Genomic DNA, 23,632 nt, shown 5'->3' with positions numbered 1-23,632 from the left:
CAAAAGATGTTGCACCAATAGTATTATTTAATAATTCCATGTTAATTGCTAACAGCAATAACCACACACTAGTTCCGTAATAACGACGTAAAACGACTGGGATCTAAAGTTTAACACAGCAAAGTGTAAAATAATGAATTTAGGGAAGAAAAATCCAAATGTTAATTACAGACTCAATGACACTTTACTGACTGTTACAGATGAGGAACAGGACTTGGGAATTATTATTTCAGATGATTTAAAACTTAGTAAACAATGTAGTAATGCAGCGAGTAAGGCTAGCAGAATGCTTGGATGTATTGGTAGAGGTATTTGCAGCAGAAATAGTAAGGTTCTTATGCCACTTTATAGATCATTAGTTAGGGCTCATCTTGAGTATTGTGTGCAGTTCTGGAGGCCATATCTTCAGAAGGATATTAACAAACTTGAACCTGTACAAAGGAGGCTACCAAAATGGTACATGGTCTAAAAAATAAAACTTACCAGGATAGGCTCAATGACCTAAATATGTATAGCTTAGAGGAGAGAAGGGAAAGAGGTGATATGATAGCAACTTTTAAGTACATTAAAGGGTTTAGTAAAACTGAGGCTGTGGGTATTTTACATAGAACAAGGGGTCATGAGCTCAAGCTAAAGGGTAGTAGATTCTGGAGTAATTTGAGGAAGCACTACTTTACAGAAAGAGTGATTGATTTATGGAATAAACTTCCTCAAGCGGTAGTAGAGAATCTCAGAAACTGATAGTGATCTGGATGAATCGGAATATGCAGATATGCATCCTGTAAAACTATTGTAGACATATAATGCCCTTGCTGAACAAAAGGCAGGATAGTCCTTACAGTTACCATTTTGAATGTTGGTATCCTTACATAACGATTCAATATTTTTAGATCCAGAACTGGTCTGAAGGAATTCTCCTTCTTTGGTACAATGAAGAGATTTGAATAAAACCCCAGTCCCTGTTCCAGAACTGGAACTGGCATAATTACTCCAGCCAACTCTAGATCTGAAACACATTTCAGAAATGCTTGAGCCTTCGCTGGGTTTACTGGGACACAGGAAAGAAAAAATCTCTTTGCAGGAGGCCTTATCTTGAAGCCAATTCTGTACCCTTCTGAAATAATGTTCTGAATCCAAAGATTGTGAACGGAATTGATCCAAATTTCTTTGAAAAAACATAATCTGCCCCCTACCAGCTGAGCTGGAATGAGGGCCGCACCTTCATGTGGACTTAGGAGCTGGCTTTGATTTTCTAAAAGGCTTGGATTTATTCCAGACTGGAGATGGTTTCCAAACTGATACCGCTCCTGAGGATGAAGGATCAGGTTTTTGTTCCTTGTTGTGACGAAAGGAACGAAAACGATTATTAGACCTAAATTTACCTTTAGATTTTTTATCCTGTGGTAAAAAAGTTCCTTTCCCTCCAGTAACAGTTGAGATAATAGAATCCAACTGAGAACCAAACAATTTATTACCCTGGAAAGAAAGGGAAAGCAGAGTAGACTTAAAAGACATATCAGCATTCCAAGTTTTAAGCCATAAAGCTCTTCTAGCTAAAATAGCTAGAGACATATACCTGACATCAACTCTAATGATATCAAAGATGGCATCACAATTATTAGCATGTTGAAGAAGAATAATAATGCTATGAGAATTATGATCTGTTACTTGTTGCGCTAAAGCTTCTAACCAAAAAGTTGAAGCTGCAGCAACATCCGCTAAAGATATAGCAGGTCTAAGAAGATTACCTGAACACAAGTAAGCTTTTCTTAGAAAGGATTCAATTTTCCTATCTAAAGGATCCTTAAAGGAAGTACTATCTGCCGTAGGAATAGTAGTACGCTTAGCAAGAGTAGAGACAGCCCCATCAACCTTAGGGATTTTGTCCCAAAACTCTAATCTGTCAGATGGCACAGGATATAATTGCTTAAAACGTTTAGAAGGAGTAAATGAATTACCCAAATTATTCCATTCCCTGGAAATTACTTCAGAAATAGCACTAGGGACAGGAAAAACTTCTGGAATAACTACAGGAGATTTAAAAACCTTATCTAAATGTTTAGATTTAGTATCAAGAGGACCAGAATCCTCAATTTCTAATGCAATTAGGACTTCTTTAAGTAAAGAACGAATAAATTCCATTTTAAATAAATATGAAGATTTATCAGCATCAACCTCAGACAGAATCCTCTGAACCAGAAGAACCATTATCAGAATCAGAATGATGATGTTCATTTAAAAATTCATCTGAAAAATGAGAAGTTTTAAAAGATTTTTTACGTTTACTAGAAGAAGGAATAACAGACATAGCCTTCTTAATGGATTTAGAAACAAAATCTCTTATGTTATCAGGAACAAACTGAGTATTAGATGTTGACGGAACAGCAACAGGTAATGTAACAGTACTAAAGGAAATATTATCTGCATTAACAAGTTTGTCATGACAAACAGTACAAACAACAGCTGGAGGAACAGATACCATAAGTTTACAGCAGATACACGTAGCTTTGGTAGCTCCAGCACCAGGCAGCGATTTTCCAGAAGTATCTTCTGACTCAGTTTCAACGTGGGACATCTTGCAATATGTAATAGAAAAAACAACATATAAAGCAAAATTGATCAAATTCCTTAAATGACAGTTTCAGGAATGGGAAAAAATGCCAGTGAACAAGCTTCTAGCAACCAGAAGCAATAAATAATGAGACTTAAATAATGTGGAGACAATAGTGACGCCCATATTTTTTTAGCGCCAAAAATGACGCCCACATTATTTGGCGCCTAAATGCTTTTGGCGCCAAAAATGACGCCACATCCGAAATGCCGACACTTTTGGCGCAAAAGAACGTCAAAAATGACGCAACTTCCGGCGACACGTATGACGCCGGAAACAGAAAAAAAATTTTGTGCCAAAAAAGTCCGCGCCAAGAATGACGCAATAAAATGAAGCATTTTCAGCCCCCGCGAGCCTAACAGCCCACAGGGAAAAAGTCAAATTTTAAGGTAAGAAAAAAATTGATTTATTCATATGCATTATCCCAAATATGAAACTGACTGTCTGAAATAAGGAATGTTGAACATCCTGAGTCAAGGCAAATAAATGTTTGAATACATATATTTAGAACTTTATAAAAAAGTGCCCAACCATAGCTTAGAGTGTCACAGAAAATAAGACTTACTTACCCCAGGACACTCATCTACATGTTGTAGAAAGCCAAACCAGTACTGAAACGAAAATCAGCAGAGGTAATGGTATATAAATAAGAGTATATCGTCGATCTGAAAAGGGAGGTAAGAGATGAATCTCTACGACCGATAACAGAGAACCTATGAAATAGACCCCGTAGAAGGAGATCATTGAATTCAAATAGGCAATACTCTCCTCACATCCCTCTGACATTCACTGCACGCTGAGAGGAAAACCGGGCTCCAACCTGCTGCGGAGCGCATATCAACGTAGAATCTAGCACAAACTTACTTCACCACCTCCATAGGAGGCAAAGTTTGTAAAACTGATTTGTGGGTGTGGTGAGGGGTGTATTTATAGGCATTTTAAGGTTTGGGAAACTTTGCCCCTCCTGGTAGGAATGTATATCCCATACGTCACTAGCTCATGGACTAGCTATTTGTAGCGTAAATCACAGTACTGGTGCAAAACATGTGTAAACATATTTTTACATTTCTGTTAACTTGAGTCCGTACTATCATTACTCACTAAGAGGGAAACAAGAAATCACAACAGCCTTGTGATCTGCTGATCAGAATGTAGAGATCACTAGTTGAACCAGCACATCTGTTACATATAATAGGCAGTCGACCACCTTCATCCAGATATGTTAAGCAAGTGACCACAATAACAAATAGACTAGAAGTTAGTATGCATACACATCACCAGTAATATCACAGAAAGAATACAAAAAATGGTCTAATAGAGCAGGTGTGCTCCAATATTTATGAAATTTGCAGTCACAAAACTGGCAGAACAGAAGCACATTACCCATGAGATTACTTAAAAAATTTCCCAAAAAATCTAAATTACAATAATCACAATAGTTTGTTTAAAAAGCTTAGATAGCCATGCAAGCTGGAGATGTACAAGGTCAAAACAGGAAATAAAGGAAAAGAAAGAAGGCAGAAATAATTCTGTACTATTCAGTTGCTTTATGGCATATATTTGGGGGGGGGGGCATTACAGGAATAATTTGTTGTGAAGCCATTTTGATATAAACTTTGCACTTCAAGACGTAGACTGAGTAAATGAAGCAGCAGTGAGCACTTATGCACCAGGAAAAAAATCCCCCAGAAATGTTTGCTCTATGTGCAGATGCTAACTGTGGAATAGGAAACTATCAAAAGAGGCAATGAAAGCAGCCTGCTAGATGCCAGGAGCATACTGCAAGTCTGCCCACTATCAAATCCAGTAGACATCCTGAATCAGCGGTACAGGTTAAACCTGAGCAGTTCCTCTCTCACTACAGAAGCTACAGCACACCAGCCTCAAGGTGCTGGAGTTAGATGATGTCTTAGCACTACAGGGGCAACCGACCAATCGAGTGACATAGCTGGCAGGGCAGGTTCATGTGCGAGTTGCAGACCACACAAATAGATTGATAGGAAACTACACTGAGGAAAAATATCATTTGGCTTGCTGAGACGTTTGGTAGAACAAGGTCAGTGTGGCCTACCCCATGAATTGAAGTTCATCCTTTAGCCTCCCACAGCTGATGGATAGTGGGGGTAAACTTGCAACACTGTCAGCTAAAACAGTATCAATAGATCCCGGCATGACCAGCAGAGCTAAGGTGTTGTCAAACAAAAAAATAAGACAGTTGATCCACTAATCCTCAACTATTCTGGGTGCAACCCCAGCAACAAAGTACTCAGATCTTCTAGGTGTACAAGAGAAATACAAACTGCCAATGGGTATTTAGATGGCAATGATGCTGGTTGGATCTAACAAGTAAGAAGAGAGTCACCAGCACTAGGATATTTGCAGCCTCTAAAGTATCTGCTCAACAGAAGGTGGACTTGTGCTTTTTACACTAGTGTTTAAGTTCTTGGGTGAACCATGGAACCCCAATTAGATACAAACTAAACTAAAACCAAAAGAATTTGAATCAATGTTCATAATTAAAGCAGAGCCAATATTATCATAGCGACTTCACAGGTTGCACCCTAACAAGACAGCTGAGAGTGTACTAAGTGAAACTGCCGTTAGTGAATGAATTACATGAAGGACTCAAGGCCGCTGATCAGGAATGTTACAATCTGGTACATTTGACTTGCTAGAGTTCATTATTTTTAACAAACACTAGTAAGCTGATTATTTCAATTGCTCTGTCTTTTAATTAATAAATCAAAAGCCCCCCTCTGCTTTGTCCAATTCCCTTGTTTCATTACAATTAGATGATTATGTAAAAACATCAGAAGCCGATTAATTAAAAATATTGTCACTCACTGCAATATTACACTAGAGGAGCAGACCTTATTTTGTATAAGAAAGTACAGAAGTGTGTTACAGTTAATGAGGCTGTGACGCGTCCTACACCGAACAACAACTCCACTGGCACCCTATGACTGAGATGCAGCCTCATAGCAAAAATAAACAAGATGATAAAAAAAAAAAGTTAGAATCTAATTAGATTTTCCTAAATGTCATAAAGGATGATTAAACATAGTGTGTTAAAAAAAAATGCTTAAAAAGGCAAAAAGTAAAATTTTAAAAGCGCTGGCTCATGGGATTTTATAAATAAAGTTACACAAGTTGAGAATGGTTTGTTAACAAAAGATAATATAACTATAAATATAATATAAATTAACAGAGATTGTTATCACTGCTCTAATGTTTCTTGCTATGTGTTTAACTCCCACAAAGAAGTTAACACATTAAGTTCTCACAGCAGGAACATTGCTGACCCAATCCTGTGTAGAACATAGAGAGTTTTTAGCTACATGCATATGCATCTCCTGATTGGCTAACCAGCCATATCCAACGGCAATCTACTGCAGCTTCTGAGTGGATCTTTAAAGGGACAGTTAAACTTAAAATATTTTTCTTCTGCAGCTCTTTCTCAATAGTCAAACTCCAGCCACTATTTAATTTATTTGGAGGAGCCAATCAGAACTTATTACTGAAGTATCCACAGCTAGCTACTGTCATTTACTTAGTAAAAGTTCCACTGTTTTGTTATTACTTACCTGACAATCTCTGCCAAAGTGTATATATATATATATATATATATATATATATATATATATATATATATATATATATATATATATATATATACACATGCACATATACATACAGTGGATATAAAAAGTCTACACACCCCTGTTAAAATGTCAGGTTTCTGTGATGTAAAAAAATGAGACAAAGATAAATCAATTCAGAACTTTTTCCACCTTTAATGTGACCTATAAACTGTACAACTCAATTGAAAAACAAACTGAAATCTTTTAGGTAAAGGGAAATAAAAAAATAAAAATAAAATAATATGGTTGCATAAGTGTTAACACTTTTAAACTAATACTTTATTGAAGCACCTTTTGATTTTATTACAGCACTCAGTCTTTTTTGGTATGAGTTTTTCGGCATGGCACATCTTGACTTGGCAAGATTTGCCCACTATTCTTTGCAAAAACACTCCAAATCTGGCAGATTGTGAGGGCATCTCCTGTGCACAGCCCTCTTCAGATCACCCCACAGATTTTGAATTGGATTCAGGTCTGGGCTCTGGCTGGTCCATCCCAAAACTTTAATCTTCTTCTGGTGAAGCCATTCCTTTGTTGATTTGGATGTATGCTTTGGGTTGTTGTCATGCTGAAAGATGAAGTTCCTCTTCATGTTCAGTTTTCTAGCAGAAGCCTGAAGGTTTTGTGCCAATATTGTCTGGTATTTTGAACTGTTCATTATTCCCTCTACCTTGACTAAGGCCCCAGTTCCAGCTGAAGAAAAACAGCCCCAAAGCATGATGCTGACACCACCATGCTTCACTGTGGGTATGGTGTTCTTTTGGTGATATGCAGTGTTGTTTTTGCGCCAAACATATCTTTTGGAATTATGGCCAAAAAGTTCAACTTTGGTTTCATCAGACCAGAACACCTTTTGCAACATGCTTTTGCAACTTTTTTTTGCAACATGCTTTTGGGAAACTTCAGATGTGTTTTTGCAAAATTTAGACGGGCTTGGATGTTTTTTTTGTAAGAAAAGGCTTCCGTCTTGCCACCCTACCCCATAGCCCAGACATATGAAGAATATGGGAGACTGTTGTCACATGTACCATACAGCTAGTACTTGCCAGATATTCCTGCAGCTCCTTTAATGTTGCTGTAGGCCTCTTGGCAGCCTCCCAGACCAGTTTTCTTCTCGTCTGTTCATCAATTTTGGAGGGACATCCAGTTCTTGGTAATGTCAATGTTGAACCATATTTTCTTCACTTGATGATGACTTTCTTCACTGTGTTCCATGGTATATCTAATGCCTTGGAAATTCTTTTGTACCCTTCTCCTGACTGATACCTTTTAACAATGAGATCCCTCTGATGCTTTAGAAGCTCTCTGCGGACCATGACTTTTGCTGTAGGATGCGACTAACAAAATGTCAGGAAAGACCAACTAGAACAGCTGAACTTTATTTGGGGTTAATCAGAGCCACTTTAAATGATGACAGGTGTGTACTGACTCCTATTTAACATGATTTTGAATGTGATTGCTTAATTCTGAACACAGCTACATCCCCAGTTATAAAAGAGTGTTCACACTTATGCAACCATATTATTTTATTTATTTATTTTTATTTCCCTTTACCTAAAAGATTTCAGTTTGTTTTTCAATTGAGTTGTACAGTTTATAGGTCACATCCTGATTTCCAGCAACGGCGGGGATCAGCTGTTTTCCCGCCGATTGACAAACAAACAGTTGGACAACTCAGCCGGAAGAAGCCCGTTGAACTGTGGGTGAAACGCGCGTAGCTGTTTGTTTGTCAATCAGCGGGAGAACAGCTGATCCCCGCCGTTGCTGGAAATCCCTTGTTGCAACAAGTCCTATGGGTATACCCAAGTTCCGTGATACTCTGAAAAGGTAGGCGTGGTAAAACCACTAAGTGCCTTAACTTCTGCAAGCAATACCGAAGGAATGACAAGGTAATACAAGGAACTTTTTCATTGTTATGCTGGGATATGCTGATTAAGGAATGCACTAGGTATACACATACAGCGTACATATGAAAGCTGCAAACGCTGCTTTGAGCCAAAACCTAGGTGCACAGAGAATCACTGCAATCAAGCGCATAAAATTGCCTTATCCTTGTTATTCACCCCTAAGATATGCTTTAAAGTACACTTTGGATTGTTGGAAATGCTGTCCTGGTTCAGCTTCTTTAATTTCTACAATCAAGTGAATTTGGTTTTGCTTTTCAGTGCATCACGTGCAACATTTATTTTTGGAGACCTTATACAAATGTAATCTTTGGCTGAGGATTATAGAAAGTGAAAACAGAATTTATGCTTACCTGATAAATTTCTTTCTCCAACGGTGTGTCCGGTCCACGGCGTCATCCTTACTTGTGGGAATATTCTCTTCCCCAACAGGAAGTGGCAAAGAGCACAGCAAAAGCTGTCCATATAGCCCCCCCTCTGGCTCCGCCCCCCAGTCATTCGACCAACGGTTAGGAGAAAAAGGAGAAACTATAGGGTGCCGTGGTGACTGTAGTGTATAGAGAAAGAAATTTTTCAAACCTGATTAAAAAACCAGGGCGGGCCGTGGACCGGACACACCGTTGGAGAAAGAAATTTATCAGGTAAGCATAAATTCTGTTTTCTCCAACATTGGTGTGTCCGGTCCACGGCGTCATCCTTACTTGTGGGAACCAATACCAAAGCTTTAGGACACGGATGAAGGGAGGGAGCAAATCAGGTTACCTAAACGGAAGGCACCAAGGCTTGCAAAACCTTTCTCCCAAAAATAGCCTCCGAAGAAGCATAAGTATCGAATTTGTAAAATTTGGCAAAAGTGTGCAGAGAAGACCAAGTCGCTGCCTTACATATCTGATCAACAGAAGCCTCATTCTTGAAGGCCCATGTGGAAGCCACAGCCCTAGTAGAGTGAGCTGTGATTCGTTCAGGAGGCTGCCGTCCGGCAGTCTCATAAGCCAATTGGATGATGCTTTTCAGCCAGAAAGAAAGAGAGGTAGCAGTAGCTTTTTGTCCTCTCCTCTTACCAGAGTAAACGACAAACAAAGATGAAGTTTGTCTGAAATCCTTTGTTGCGTCTAAATAGAACTTTAAAGCACGGACCACATCTAAATTGTGTAACAAACGTTCCTTCTTTGAAACTGGATTCGGACACAGAGAAGGAAAAACTATTTCCTGGTTAATATTCTTGTTGGAAACTACTTTTGGAAGAAAACCAGGCTTGGTACGCAAAACGACCTTATCTGCATGGAACACCAGATAGGGTGGATCACACTGCAAAGCAGATAATTCAGAAACTCTTCTAGCAGAAGAAATAGCAACCAAAAACAGAACTTTCCAAGATAGTAACTTAATATCTATGGAATGTAAAGGTTCAAACGGAACCCCTTGAAGAACTGAAAGAACTAAATTTAGACTCCAAGGAGGAGTCATGGGTCTGTAAACAGGCTTGATCCTGACCAGAGCCTGTACAAAAGCTTGTACATCTGGCACAGTTGCCAGGCGTTTGTGTAACAAAACAGATAAAGCAGAAATCTGTCCTTTTAGAGAACTCGCTGACAACCCTTTATCCAAACCCTCTTGGAGAAAGGAAAGAATCTTAGGAATTTTAATTTTACTCCAGGAGAATCCCTTGGATTCACACCAACAGATATATTTTTTCCATATCTTATGGTAAATCTTTCTAGTCACAGGTTTTCTGGCTTGGACCAGAGTATCTATCACTGAATTTGAAAACCCACGCTTGGATAAAATCAAGCGTTCAATTTCCAAGCAGTCAGCTGCAGAGAAACTAGATTTGGATGTTCGAATGGACCTTGTACTAGAAGATCCTGTCTCAAAGGTAGCTTCCATGGTGGAGCCGATGACATATTCACCAGGTCTGCATACCAATTCCTGTGTGGCCACGCAGGAGCTATCAGAATCACCGAGGCCTTCTCCTGTTTGATCCTGGCTACGAGCCTGGGAAGGAGAGGAAACGGTGGAAACACATAAGCTAGGTTGAACCAACAAGGCGCCACTAATGCATCCGCTAGAGTCGCCTTGGGATCCCTGGATCTGGACCCGTAGCAAGGAACCTTAAAGTTCTGACGAGACGCTATCAGATCCATGTCTGGAATGCCCCATAATTGAGTTAACTGGGCAAAGACCTCCGGGTGGAGTTCCCACTCCCCCGGATGGAAAGTCTGACGACTCAAATAATCCGCCTCCCAGTTGTCTACTCCTGGGATGTGAGTTGCAGATAGATGCCAGGAGTGATCCTCCGCCCATTCGATGATCTTGGATACCTCTCTCATCGCCAAGGAACTCTTTGTTCCTCCCTGATGGTTGATGTAAGCTACAGTCGTCATGTTGTCCGACTGGAATCTTATGAATCCGGCCTTCGCTAGTTGAGGCCAAGCCCGGAGCGCATTGAAAATCGCTCTCAGTTCCAGGATGTTTATCGGGAGCAGAGACTCTTCCCGAGACCATAGACCCTGAGCTTTCAGGGAGTCCCAGACCGCGCCCCAGCCTAATAGACTGGCGTCGGTCGTGACAATGACCCACTCTGGTCTGCGGAAATTCATTCCCTGAGACAGGTGATCCTGAGTCAACCACCAACGGAGTGAGTCTCTGGCTAACTGGTCTACTTGAATCTGGGGAGACAAGTCTGCATAATCCCCATTCCACTGTCTGAGCATGCACAGTTGCAATGGTCTTAGATGAATTCGAGCAAAAGGAACCACGTCCATTGCTGCCACCATTAGACCTATTACTTCCATGCACTGAGCTATGGAAGGCTGAGGAATAGATTGAAGAACTTGACAAGCCTTTAGAAACTTTAATTTTCTGACCTCTGTCAGAAAAATCCTAATTTCTAAAGAATCTATTATTGTTCCCAGAAAGGGAACCCTTGTAGACGGGGACAGGGAACTCTTTTCCATGTTCACCTTCCACCCGTGAGACCTGAGAAAAGCTAATACAATGTCTGTATGAGCCCTTGATCTGGAAAGGGACGACGCTTGGATTAGGATGTCGTCTAGGTAAGGTGCCACTGCAATGCCCCTCGGTCTTAGAACCGCTAGAAGGGACCCTAGCACCTTTGTGAAAATTCTGGGAGCAGTGGCTAAACCGAACGGAAGAGCCACAAACTGGTAATGTTTGTCCAGAAAGGGCGAACCTTAGGAACTGATGATGATCTTTGTGGAAAGGAATATGTAGGTACGCATCCTTTAAATCCACGGTAGTCATGAATTGACCCTCCTGGATTGTTGGTAAAATCGTTCGAATGGTTTCCATTTTGAACGATGGAACTCTGAGGAATTTGTTTAGAATTTTTAGATCCAGAATTGGTCTTAAAGTTCCCTCTTTTTTGGGAACTACAAACAGGTTTGAGTAAAACCCCTGACCTTGTTCCACTGTTGGAACAGGGTGTATCACTCCCATCTTTAATAGATCTCCTACGCAATGTAAGAATGCCTGTCTCTTTATCTGGTCTGAAGATAAGCGAGACATGTGGAACCTTCCCCTTGGAGGAAGTTCCGTGAATTCTAGAAGATAACCCTGAGAGACTATTTCTAGCGCCCAGGGATCCGGAACATCTCTTGCCCAAGCCTGAGCAAAGAGAGAAAGTCTGCCCCCTACTAGATCCGGTCCCGGATCGGGGGCTACCCCTTCATGCTGTCTTGGTAGCAGCAGCAGGCTTCTTGGCCTGTTTACCCTTGTTCCAGCCTTGCATTGGTTTCCAAGCTGGCTTAGCCTGGGAAGCGTTACCCTCTTGTCTAGAGGCTGCAGAGTTAGGAGACGGTCCGTTCCTGAAGTTACGAAAGGAACGAAAATTGTATTTATTCTTAGCCTTAAAAGGCCTATCCTGTGGGAGGGCATGGCCCTTTCCCCCAGTGATGTCTGAAATAATCTCCTTCAATTCTGGCCCAAAAAGGGTCTTACCTTTGAAAGGAATATTAAGCAATTTTGTCTTGGAAGACACATCCGCCGACCAAGACTTTAGCCAGAGCGCTCTGCGCGCCACAATTGCAAAACCTGAATTTTTCGCCGCTAACCTCGCCAATTGCAAAGCGGCATCTAAAATAAAGGAATTAGCTAACTTAAGTGCATGAATTCTGTCCATGACTTCCTCATATGGAGTCCCCTTATTGAGCGACTTTTCTAGTTCATCGAACCAAAAACACGCCGCCGTAGTGACAGGAATAATGCACGAGATTGGTTGTAGGAGGAAACCTTGCTGAACAAAAATCTTTTTAAGCAAACCCTCCAATTTTTTATCCATAGGATCTTTGAAAGCACAATTGTCCTCAATGGGAATAGTCGTGCGTTTGGCTAGCGCAGAAACTGCCCCCTCAACCTTAGGGACTGTTTGCCATGCGTCCTTCCTTGGGTCGACAATGGGGAACATTTTCTTAAAAATAGGAGGTGGGACAAAAGGTATGCCCGGTTTCTCCCACTCCTTAGTCACTATGTCCGCCACCCTTTTAGGTATCGGAAAGGCATCAGGGTGCACAGGGACCTCTAGGAATTTGTCCATTTTGCACAATTTTTCTGGAATGACCAAAGAGTCACAATCATCCAGAGTAGTTAGTACCTCCTTAAGTAAGGCGCGGAGATGCTCTAACTTAAATTTAAACAACACAACATCAGGTTCTGCCTGTTGAGAAACTTTTCCTGAATCAGAAATTTCTCCCTCCGACAAACCCTCCCTCACTGCTAATTCTGACTGATGTGAGGGTATGACAGATAAATTATCGTCAGCGCACTCTTGCTCTTCCACTGTATTTAAAACTGAGCACTCACGCTTTCTTTGAAATGCAGGCATTTTGGATAAAATATTAGCTATAGAATTATCCATTACTGCCGTTAATTGTTGCATAGTAACAAGCATTGGCGCGCTAGATGTACTAGGTGTCGCCTGCGCGGGCATAACTGGTATTGACACAGAAGGAGAGGATGGTGAACTATCCCCACTACCTTCACTTGAAGAATCATCTTGGGCAACCTTATTAAATGTGACAGTACTGTCCTTACTTTGTTTGGACGCGTGGCACAATTTTCACATACATTTGAAGGGGGGACCACCTTGGCCTCCATACATACAGAACATGTTCTATCTGAAGGTACAGACATGTTAGACAGGCTTATACAGGCTATTAATGCAATAAAACCGTTACTGTCTCTTTAAATGTTAAACAGAGCACACTTTATTTCTGAATGTGTGAAAAACTATGAAGGAAATATCCGATCCTTACCAAATTTGCAACCTAGTGTTTTAAAGCTTTGAAAGTATTGCACAACCCCTTAAATGAGGAAACCGGAGCTATTTTATCAAATTAACAATTTAAAACCCACTACAGTCCCAGCCACAGCGTTTGCTGCGGCTTCACCTGTCCTTGGGGGTTATTCACCACAGAAATAAGCCTTCCAGAAACGTTTTTAATGGCCACCAGACCCTCTCACATGAAGCTGCATGCACTGGATCCAGAAGAAACTGCGCAATTAAGGCGCGAAAATGAGGCTCTGCCTACTAGAGTGAAAGGCCCTTCCTGACTGGAAAAGGTGTCTAACGGCTGCTTGGCGCTTAAAAAAGTTACCAAAGTATTTTTCAAGTTTTAAAACACTTCAAACAACATATAAATATCGAATAAATCAATCGATTTAGCCCACAATAGTGTCAACCAGTATATAGCCTATTAATAAGCCTTCATTCTGTTATGAGTCTAAGAAAATGGCTTACCGATCCCAAAAGAGGGAAAATTACAGTCTTCTAGCATTACTAAGTCTTGATAGAAAATGGACTAGTCATACCTTGAGCAGAAAAGTCTGCAAACTGTTCCCCCCAACTGAAGTTCTCTGGGCTCAACAGTCCTGCGTGGGAACAGCAATTGATTTTAGTTACTGCTGCTAAAATCATACTCCTCTTTTAAACAGAACTCTTCATCCTTTTCTGTTTTAGAGTAAATAGTACAAACCGGCACTATTTTAAAATAACAAACTCTTGATAGAAGAATAAAAAACTACAACGAACACCACATACTCTTCAGCATCTCCGTGGAGATGCTACTTGTTCAGAGCGGCAAAGAGAATGACTGGGGGGCGGAGCCAGAGGGGGGGCTATATGGGCAGCTTTTGCTGTGCTCTTTGCCATTTCCTGTTGGGGAAGAGAATATTCCCACAAGTAAGGATGACGCCGTGGACCGGACACACCAATGTTGGAGAAATTTTAGTTTACACCCTATTATAGAGGCCTCTTTTAAGGGTTTATACCATCTCGACTTTCTTTATTTACAGGGGATTATCCGGGTTGATTATTTGTTGCCATACAATACATGTATATAACCTATGCTTTGATTTATGATAAACATATATCTAAAATTATTTTTTCTTTATGTGTCTGCTTTCATATACTTGAGGGTCTGATCTATAATCTTTCAGTTTAATTTTGTGAGATACCATTGTGCTGGACTATGAGTTACTTTCTTTTCTTTGATAGTGATAATTAAGCTACTAACTCTCCTTGCACAAGTGGGAGGCAACCTTCTGGGGGGTTATACCCCAATCCCCTTCCACTTTTATGGTTCACATTATTTAGGAGTGTAGTGCTGATTCATTATTTCATATATATATATATATATATATATATATATATATATATATATATATATATATATATATATATATATAGCAGGGATAGGCTTATGAAGTCTGCTATGTGCACTGTGTGGAACAATCTTAATTTTCAGAATTAAATTACAGGAAAAGGGGGCAGATTAATAGTGAAAGTGTAATGCAAACTTGTTTTACTACTCATGCATTTTACATGCAAATCTCAATGCAGAAGCACCGGTGCAATCATAAAATATTTCAATGCCTTAGGACAGGGTTTTTCAAACCATGGGTTGGAACCCATTACTGGGTCGCAACACCATGTTTAATGGGTTGCCATTTGTTTGTGTTGTAAGAGAGGGTGTGCGTATCATATAAGAGTGTGTGTGTTGTATGAGAGAGTGTGTGGTGTGTGAAAATATGTTTGTACTGTATGAGTGTGTGTTGCATGAGAGTGTGTGGTGTGTGTGTTGTATGAGAGTCTGTGGTGTGAGAGTATGAGAGATTGTGTGTGTTGTATGACAGTGCGGTGTTTTTGTGTTACGAGAGTTTGTGTGTGTGTGTGTGTGTTATTACCTTTTACAACACTTTCAAGTTTGACTACAATCAAGAATAAAGTATGCACACATTTAAGTCACTATCTTGTATATTACTTTAGACATTTTTAGACCATGTATTATGGCACTGGGGCTTGTGAAAAAATTTTGAAAACATTACACTCTCTTTCGCTACCCAAATAACAGTGTAATTATGATTAACATGCAAATAAAAACAGACAACAAGAAGCTACTTCTATAACCATATAATGAGGTTGACTATAGAATTGTTTTGTCTGGTGAGAATAAACACGCATACGTGTTTGCATATAAGCAGATGCTATTTCTCGTGCAGGGTGTTAAATCACAGATTGCAATTGATTACAGGCTGAAACAGGCAGAAAACCATGCGAGGTCCGAACTGGGAGAGATGTGTTTGAGCTGGCCCTAAGACTCACCTCCATTGGCGCCGGAGCCCTTGTGGTCACAGGTCTTAAACTAATTAGAAATCAGTGATACTAAATGGTTTACACAACCCTCACCCAAGGCTGGAAGCTGTAATCACAGGACCATGGCACAATAAACACCCTGTTCTACACTGTCCTGCCCTTGTATACATTCATTTTATCGCTGCTTACAGTATTGCTGACATGTAATCAGACAGAGAATACAATTGTAAAACAAAAATCCCAGTTTACTGCTTTCATCAAATTTACCTCTGTCTCGATTGAAACTTACATCCTTTCTATGAGAAAACATATGTAGGCTCAGGGGCGTGCACGATTTGTGCACTCTAGGTATAATATTTTTATAAACGTCATTGCACGCGTCCCTGAGCCTACCTCAGTATGCCCTCATGGAAAGCAGCAAAGTTCTAACAGAGGAGACCAAAAGAAAGAAATCAATTTGATAATGAAAGTAAATTGGAAAGATTTGAAAAACAGTGTCTTGTTATATGTACACTTTCTAAGATACCAACATCTACCAAGCTTGTGCAAGGGTTCACAGTATAAAGGAATGTGTCTGTGATTGGCTGATGGCTGTCACATGATAAAGAGGAGAGGAAATGAAAGGCAACTTTAAAGGGAGTCAACACCAGAATTTCTGTTGTTTTAAAAGAAAGATAATCCCTTTATTACCAATTCCCCAAGCTTTGAATAACCAACACAGTAATAATAATACACGTTTTACCTCTGTAACTACCCTGTATCTAAGCCTCCGCAGCCTGCCCCTTATTTCAGTTTTTTTGACTGACTTGCATTTTAGCCAATCAGTGCTCACTCCTTGTTAAATTCACGTGCATGAGCTCAATGTTATCTATATGAAACACATGAACTATCGCCCTCTAGTGGTGAAAAACTGTCAAAATGCATTTAGATTAGAGGCGGCCTTCAAGGTCTAAGAAATTAGCATATGAACCTCCTAGGTTTAGCTTTCAACTAAGAACACCAAGAGAACAAAACAAATTTGGTAATAAAAGTAAATTGGAAAATTGTTTAAAATGACATGCCCTATTTGAATCATGAAAGTTTTTTTTGGACTTGACTGTCCCTTTAAAAAATTGTCAGGAAAAAAAAACTATTGGCCATTCAAACTAACTGTTGCATTGTCTTTTTAGAATGCAAGTTTTGATTATGCAATTACACGGCAGCAGACAACACAGCCAATCACCTCTTTTTAGTCTTCAGTCTTTTTAGTCTGTATCTGCAGGAGCAGCGGAAAACTATGCCCTTCACACATGTATCCGTTTATCATTTATGTTTATAAACATATTGTTGTTATTTAAAAAAAAAAAAAAAAACAACACAAAAAGAGAGTGCAACCCAGACACAGGGTAGCAAAAACATATGCGCCCTAAAGACTCTCCCACTGCTGTGGACTAGCGGTGACTCCTACGGACAACAATACTGGATTTACAAGAAGTGGTGCACGGGCACAGAAAAGCATTGAGGAGCAACAGAGAGTCGTATCCAACACGAGGTGAAGCTGTGCATATGACATCCTGGGTGTGGGATTGGACGGACTCCTAAACGTGGTGATGGCCTAATATCTTTGGTACACATATTTCTTTTTAGTAGGAATGAGTTGTAAACAATAAATACTACCCTGAGTCTGTGGCCAGCTACAGCACCAATCAAGCAATCATTGTATAGCACATTGTTGGGTCAGGATCTGATGTCTGCACGATTCAATGCAGTTTATTTAGGGAAAGTGAGTTTCCAACAAAAATTAAAGAAAAAACAATCAAAAGAAAAATGAAAAGTATAAATGTATTTTACTACAAATAATTAAATATTTTGGGGCCCATTTATCAAGCTCCGGACGGTTGAGGACATCGCCGCAATTCAACCCGATCGAGTACGATCGGGTTGATTGACCGCGAATCTGCAGGGGGCGGCGTTGCACCAGCAGCTCACAAGAGCTGCTGGTGCAATGCTGAATACGGAGAGCGCATTGCTCTCCGCATTCAGCGAGGTCTGGCGGACCTGATCCGCACTGTCGGATCAGGTTCACCAGACCTTTGATAAATATCCCCCACTGTGTACAATTAAATTTTGAGTGTTAAGTTCCTTTAATAATGACACAGGTGACAACAACTGAAATCTTTTTCCAGGGACGCTTTGTAGGAGAGTAACAAAGGTTACAGGAGTACTGACCACATGTAAAGACAGGTTCCATAGCGCCACGCAAAGCACAATGCAGTTGCACACTGTATGCACAAAATATATATATATATATATATATATATATATATATATATATATACGATGTGTGTTCTAATGGGTTGTTAAAACATTTTCAAGGGTCAAAGACATGATGATAATAAAAATAATACAGTTCAAATACTATAAATGGAGACAGCACACATCCACCTGGGGCATGGATTCGGCAGGGACTACCAAAGCAAGTATCCACAATGAAAAACAATGGAATCATGGGAAAAAAGGACAACGTTTCAAGCCCTATAGTGAGACATGACTAAGAGCCCACTACGGGGCTTGAAACATTGTCCTTTTTCCCCATGATGTGGAAGCAATAAAGACAAGACAAGAGGCTGGATTCCATTGTTTTTCATAAAAAATAATACGGTTGCAATTCCTAACCAAAACAACAGTGAAGCATTGAGGCAGAAGGGAAGAGGTGGTTGCTGTTGACGCCCCCTTATTTTTCAAATGTACGTTTTGTTTGGCTCAATGTCTTCAACTCTTAACACAACCAGGTTCATAAAGGAAAATATCATGGGAGATGTGTATAAATGTGTGGGTGTATATGTGAGAGTCTGTATTGTGAGTGTACATGTACATATGCAATATATAAGTGAGTGTTAGTGTGTATGAGTGAATAACAATTTTCGTATTTTGCTTAATGTGGGTTAGGCATATAGCTAATTTCGTACCTCTTCAAATGTGCACACACATTTTAGCTACTAGACCGAAAATTGCAAAGGTCAAATGTTTGCTCACACTACTCAAAAAACAAAAGTGCACACAGTGCGTGGGTGTTGCTGATCACCATACGTAGGGGAGAAGCCTTTTAGGAATGTATGTGGAGTTTGATAGTAAGTTTAACCAATAATCATTAGCAATGACTATGAAAGCTGAATTCACCCGTTTTTGCTAATAATCACTAGATTATTGTGAAAAAAAAACTTACTAGATTTAGTAGTGAAAAAACAAACTAGAAGTTGAACTAAAATCTATAGTTGCTTGGAGCTAGAACTTCAAAGCGTTTACTATAGTAAGATTATGTAATATCCGCTACCTAGAGTTAGCAGGATCTGAACACAATGAAGGAACAACCATCTCTTGATTGGTATTTTCCTAAGGAAGAAAATCATATTAAAGGGCCACTAAACCCAAAATCTTTCTTTCATGAATCAGAACATTCAAATTTAAACAACATTACAATTTACTTCTAAGAAAAAGCAATGCACATGGGTGAGCCAATCACATGAGGCTTGTATGTGCAGCAACCAATCAGCAGCTACTAAGCATATCTAGATATGCCTTTCAGCAAAGAATATCAAGAGAAAAAAACAAATTAGATAATAGAAGTAAACTAGAAATATGTTTAAAATTGCATTCTCTTTCTAAATCATGAAAGAAAAAATGTGGGTTTTATGTCCCTTTAAGTACAAAGTATAGCCTTCACATTGTAAATAGTGAGAAATGTAGAATCACAAGACAAGATTAACGATTCAGAAACTCTTCATGCTAAAGAGATTGCTAAAAGAAACAGTACTTTCCCAGTTAATAGACAGTAGCAATGTAATGAAAAGGTTCAAGAGAAGAAATTTGTAATATAAAGAAAATTAAGTTCAGATTCCAGGGTGGAGAATAAAAGTCTGAACCTCGGGAAGGTTAGCCAACTTCCTATGAAAAAAAGAGATAAGGCACAAAATAGTGGACAAAACCTACGAGGCCAAGAACAAAACTAAGAGAGAGATGGGAGGTGGGAGGGATTTTAAGCTCGGATATGGGTTCTTCACCTTCTTCTAGTAGTGGGAAACATATCCCATATGTTATGGAGGACTGCGGACCATCATCATTTTATGAAACTGTTACAACTTTAAAAAAGCATTCAATACAAGAGCAATAAATATGGTGTGATTCAAATATGGGTTTTTTTTCAGGTGTCTATTACAGTCCAAAGACATTTCAATCTGTATTTCCACTGTATAAAAATGACAAAGATTGTTAATGTGATTTATAAAAACCTGTTGCAATTTGTGGACATGAAATGCACCTGCTGATAAGCTTTACTACATAGGATACAGTACGGTTCCCTCCGTATAAGGTTTGCTATGCATTTCCTCAGTCAGCAGGCGTGCCACAGAGGTTATGTAGCCAGCGTTACTTTGAGATAATTATTGCTGACAGCTTTGTTCAAGGTTCACTTCACTCTGTGCTGTTTTCCTGCAGCTTGTGGTTCAGCCGGTCCCTGAAGTCCCACCTCTCACACCTGTTGTCGCTCTTCATGTTACAGGCCAGTTTAGGCATGTCATTTCAAATTAGCACTCTGCTGAGTCGATAACTGTGGCAATTACTTATCATGGGTTAAAAAAAAAAAGTTTATCATTTCTGCAGAACTACAGTGTCAGAGCAGGGAATTTAAAGCTGTTAACACAGGTTGGTAAAGTGTGGTGCTGACAGCGTGCTGGGGTCTAGCTGATCACTGGAATGTTCTGAGATCCACCGATACATGTGAGATTAGCGTTACAGCAGTGTGCTCTCCCCTAATCTCTACATATCCATCTGACTACATTAAAACCCTCGGCCCAGTGCTGCACTAGGCACAGGGAAATCTGCTTCATTCCTACGAACCCACACATCAAATCATTTTTGTGTCTGTCTGTCCTGTTTATATCTTACAAGGGAAGGGCCTCTGCAGCCCCACCAGATACTACTGACTTGTAATAAAAATAAAGAATAAAACATTTTGAGATAAAAGAGAGGCCATTAATTGATAATGCTACAATGCTTAGCAGTTCTCCGTAGTGTACTAAATGCATGACACCTGCTTCAGCGAATGTTGGTTAGGAGGATTTAGGAAGAGCAGCATAATTAATCTAAATAAATGCACAAGCGCCAATCCATTATTTTCCATTAAAAGGTTTAAAAAACAAACGTAATCAGCGCAGTATTTGGCATATTTAAAGTGACTGTACGGTCTATTTATATACATGCACCAGAAATGAAGCACTGCATAGTAAAATCTATGCATACTTAATAAACTGATGTCTTGTTATTGCAAAAATTGTTTTGCAGTGCAGGGATATACACCATGAAAATCATTTAGTGTATTAAAGGGGCAGATATAAATAAGCACGTGCAGATATTAACCACTATGAAGCCTGTAGCTTGGTCAGGGATCTGAATTCCACAGAATCACCTCAAGCTTTTCTAGGTCAGCGCAAAAATTATTTATTTTATAATTAAAGAGTAAGTAAAGTCAAATTGATCATTTCATTATTAAACAGAAGCATTTTTGCAATATACTTTAATTAGCAAAACCTTCTAGTAAAAGTTACTAGTTTTTATGAGGCATATACACATATGCGGTGTGGGCCCGTGCACCAGTATTCAAGCTCAGAGAGCAGGTGATGGTGAATTGTCCAATGAAGCCACTGGTAACCCCTCGAGAAGGTTTAGTGTTTGAATACCGGTGCACAGGCCCTCACGGTATATGCCAATGAAAAGCACGTTATCATAATGCTACCCGGCTACTTCATAATGCCACCCGGCTACATCATAATGCCACCCGGCTACTTTATAATGTTCCCCTGCTACTTCATAATGTCACCCGGCTACTTCATAATGTCACCCAGCTGGCAAAATTTTCTGTAGAAAACACTGATATATATATATATATAAATAAAACAGTGAATTTAACCCCTTAACGACCAAGGACGTACGCCACACGTCCTCAAAAAAAATACAGTTAATGACCGAGGACGTGTGGCGTACGTCCTTGGTCTGGAAAGCAGCTGGAAGCAATCCTGCATGCTTCCAGTTGCTTTCCGGTTATTGCAGTGATGCCTCGATATCGAGGCATCCTGCAATAACCTTTTTTAGCAATCCGGTGCAGAGAGAGCCACTCTGTGGCCCTCTCTGCACCGGACATCCCCGGCTAAATCCGTTGGTGGGTGGGAGCCGGTTCGGGAGGCGGGTGGCGGCCATCGATGGCCCTGATGATGTGGAGGGGGGCGGGATCGTGGGCGGGGGTGATCGGGGGTGCGCACTAGCGCGCGCACGTGCACGGGAGGGCGGGGGCGGGCGCGTGCACGGGGAGGGAGCGGGTGGGAACCGCTCCACTACAGAAAAATGAAGTATTAAAAGTTTAAAAAAAGTAGACAATATTTATATAAAACTACATCAGTCAGGGGGTGGGGTATTGGTCTATGTGGGGGGGAAAGCTACACTACAGAAAAATAACATAAAAATAAAAAAAATAAAAACATTTCTCTTGCAAACTGGGTACTGGCAGACAGCTGCCAGTACCCAAGATGGCCCCCAATAAGGCAGAGGGGGAGGGTTAGAGAGCTGTTTTGTGGGGGATCAGGGAGGTTGGGGGCTAAGGGGGGATCCCTTTTATTTTAGTACTGGCAGACTTTCTGCCAGTACTTAAGATGGCGGGGACAATTGTGGTGTGGGGGAGGGAAGGGAGCTGTTTGGGAGGGATCAGGGGGTCTGATGTGTCAGGTGGGAGGCTGATCTCTACACTAAAGCTAAAATTAACCCTGCAAGCTCCCTACAAACTACCTAATTAACCCCTTCACTGCTAGCCATAATAATTGTGTGATGCGCAGCAGCACTTTGCGTCCTTCTAATTACCAAAAAGCAACGCCAAAGTCATATATGTCTGCTATTTCTGAACAAAGGGGATCCCAGAGAAGCATTTACAACCATTTGTGCCATAATTGCACAAGCTGTTTGTAAATAATTTCAGTGAGAAACCTAAAATTTTGAAAAATGTAGTGTTTTTTTTAATTTGATTGCATTTGGCGGTGAAATGGTGGCATGAAATATACCAAAATGGGCCTAGATCAATACTTGGGGTTGTCTACTACACTACACTGAAACTAAAATTAACCCTAGAAGCTCCCTACATGCTCCCTAATTAACCCCTTCACTGCTGGGCATAATACACGTGTGGTGCGCAGTCGCATTTAGCAGCCTTCTAATTAGTAAAAAGCAACGCCAAAGCCATATATGTCTGCTATTTCTGAACAAAGGGGATCCCGGAGAAGCATTTACAACCATTTATGCCATAATTGCACAAGTTGTTTGTAAATAATTTCAGTGAGAAACCTAAAGTTTGTGAAAAAAATTGTGAAAAGTGAACAATTCTTTTTATTTGATTGCATTTGGCGGTGAAATGGTGGCATGAAATATACCAAAATGGGCCTAGATCAATACTTTGGGATGTCTTCTAAAAAAAAATATATACATGTCAATGGATATTCAGGGATTCCTGAAAGATATTAGTGTCCCAATGTAACTATCGCTAATTTTGAAAAAAAGTGGTTTGGAAATAGCAAAGTGCTACTTGTATTTATGGCCCTATAACTTGCAAAAAAAGCAAAGAACATGTAAACATTGGGTATTTCTAAACTCAGGACAAAATTTAGAAACTATTTAGCATGGGTGTTTTTTGGTGGTTGTAGATGTGTAACAGATTTTGGGGGTCAAAGTTAGAAAAAGTGTGATTTTTTTCAATTTTTTCCTCATATTTTATAATTTTTTTTATAGTAAATTATAAGATATGATGAAAATAATGGTATATTTTGAAAGTCCATTTAATGGCGAGAAA

The 23,632-nt window shown here is 39.9% G+C and overlaps 1 protein-coding gene across 1 annotated transcript in view; it reads right to left on the bottom strand.

Moving 5' to 3' along the window:
- Positions 1–23,632, bottom strand: part of FAF1 (Fas associated factor 1) — a 700,642-nt gene that overhangs the window by 309,780 nt on the left and 367,230 nt on the right. The window lies entirely within an intron of this gene.

The sequence above is a fragment of the Bombina bombina genome, chromosome 10 (assembly GCF_027579735.1).
Source record: "Bombina bombina isolate aBomBom1 chromosome 10, aBomBom1.pri, whole genome shotgun sequence".
Taxonomy (NCBI): Eukaryota; Metazoa; Chordata; class Amphibia; order Anura; family Bombinatoridae; genus Bombina; species Bombina bombina.
The sequence above is the reverse complement of the archived record's forward strand: the minus strand, read 5'-3'. Positions and strand labels throughout refer to the sequence as shown.